Genomic DNA, 2,315 nt, shown 5'->3' on the forward strand with positions numbered 1-2,315 from the left:
GTTGCCGCAGCGCAACTCCAGTAAGTGACGGTTTGGTGGAGGAGCAATGGCAGGGCAGCACCTTCCCGTTTCGCCTCAGGCCCCTCCTGGAAAAGAGGAACGGGAGGGCTGAATGCCAGACCTCATGGGCTCCAAGCCATGCACATTTACTCAGAGGGAGCTTGCTCCCGCATCAGTGAGGTCACCATAACAGCTCACAAGCCCAACTAGCCACTTGCAAAGACGTAAGCCCCATTGAGGTCAGTGGCTCTTTACTTTTGAGGAAATGGGCTTGCAGACTGATATCCTGCATGCACTTACAGGATGCCCCCACGTAAGTGAGGGCAAGGAAGAGGCAAGGCAGAAAGCTAACAAAACAACCACAAGAAGAGTGGTCAAGAAGCCAAAACAGAGAAAAAGGCCTGCGCTGCTTTGTCCTTCTAACTATCTATGAGTTGAGGGAGGAGCCTCACCCATTTGACATCTCGCACAGAGCCCCTTTCCTTTGTTTCATTTAATGGCCCATCACCCAGGCGATCATCTCAAAACAGGAGCCTATCCTAGCTTTTATTTTATCACTTGCTGGATCCAGGGGTTAGAAGGCCTCTCATGCTGCCGACTTCCTCCCCCACAAACTCATAACATTACCTTAGGATGAGTCTTTTAAAGGTCTTCCCATGAAAAGTTAAACCATTATTCTGTAGACAGATTTATTGCTGGAGGAAAAGGCCTGAACTATCTTCTCTGTGATGCAGAAATTGTCTCCACTAATTCCATAATGCCAAGGGAATATAGCTAAATGTGATAGTTCAAAAGAAAAGCCACTCTTTTATATCCTTGAATCGCACATTTGTGTAGTTTCTCCTAACAGAAAAGTCATTAAGTTTAGCCCAGCAAATCATTTGATTTAGATTACTCTCCAGGCTATTATTCAAACAGCAGTTGTGTTCTTTCTTAAGGTCACCGTATAGTCACCAAGGCAACAACATTTCCCCCGTTTCTGTTATGCCGGGTGCATTTTTATAGGCATAACTTCCCCATAACAAAGTTCACTCCATAAAAAGCCCCCCCAAAAAGGAGAAATAAAGACTGACTGGGAGTGGCAAACTTTTGAAATGTGCGGTAAGCAATTTAGATTGCCTTGGAAGGAAGTAATGGGGAAATAGCCCTGAGGTTGGCCAAGAACACACCCACACACACACCCTGTGAAGCAACATATGTGAAGAGACAGTGGGGGTGTTTTATCTTCCTTCATCCTAGCCTTTAAAGAGAAAGTAAGTGGAGCCCATTGATCTCAAGCCCTTCAAATGGCTCCTCCGGGTGACCTGTTTACTGAATATTTCCTTCCAAAGCACAGTTCATTAGAGCAGCTTTCTCTCTCCTTCCTTAAGTGGCCAAATTAAAGCCATCAAGAATCTTTCCCTGAGCAGCAGGGCTGGCCCACCCATGAGGCAATGTGAGGATTCAATGGGGGGATCCATTGCCAGGATCCACTGGGGAGGGATCCAGCAACACATCAAGCACTGCTGTTTCTGTGGCCCCAACCGCAGCTGGATCTGTTGCATCCATTGCCAGATTTACATATAAGCTAAACAAGCTATAGCTTAGGACCCCACTCTCTTGCCCCCCCCCCAATTCACTATTAATATACTTCTTCTTAATTATATTTCAGTTCAACAATTACTTTGATAAAATACATATTTTGCTATGTGCAAATGGCTTTAGATACCTATTAGGTCCATAAATTACCATATAGCATATATTCAACACAAAAATAACAGTGACAATTTGTTGACAAAGGACAGCTGGACATATAAAGGGCCCCATTGCCTTCAGTAGCTCATCAAACCTAAATCTGGCCCCGGTTGCATCCTCGGCAGCCCCCTCCATGCTGTCTCCACAGCGGTCTCTCGATGAATAGGGGCCACTGCTTCCAAGCCCTCAGGGAGGAAATGATGGGAGGGTGCCCTCTGGGATCTCCTGGGGTCTTCACTCACCCGGCATGATTTGGAGCAGGCCCGATTCAGCCCATGACAGCCTTTGATTCCCAGTTCAACCATTGGGTAAAGTTGATTTGATTCCCTCCCTTGTTCCTAAAGTAGATCTTCACTCTGCTCATCTTCCCTGGGGGTGGGGGGCATTTTGCGGTTTGCCTCAGGTGCCAAAAGGTCTTGGGCCAGCCCAGCATCTCTCTCGCGGCTCCTTGGTTTGGCGAGAGCCTTCATAGTCACCTCTCAGGTACCAGGTCCATCCGAGGGGCTGCATGTCCACCAGCCAACTGAGCCCAGGCTGAGTGCAGGTCCTCCCCAATTCATTCCTGACCGTTGGCTTCTACC

The sequence above is a fragment of the Podarcis pityusensis genome, assembly GCF_964106645.2.
Source record: "Podarcis pityusensis genome assembly, chromosome: 12".
NCBI classification, from domain to species: Eukaryota; Metazoa; Chordata; class Lepidosauria; order Squamata; family Lacertidae; genus Podarcis; species Podarcis pityusensis.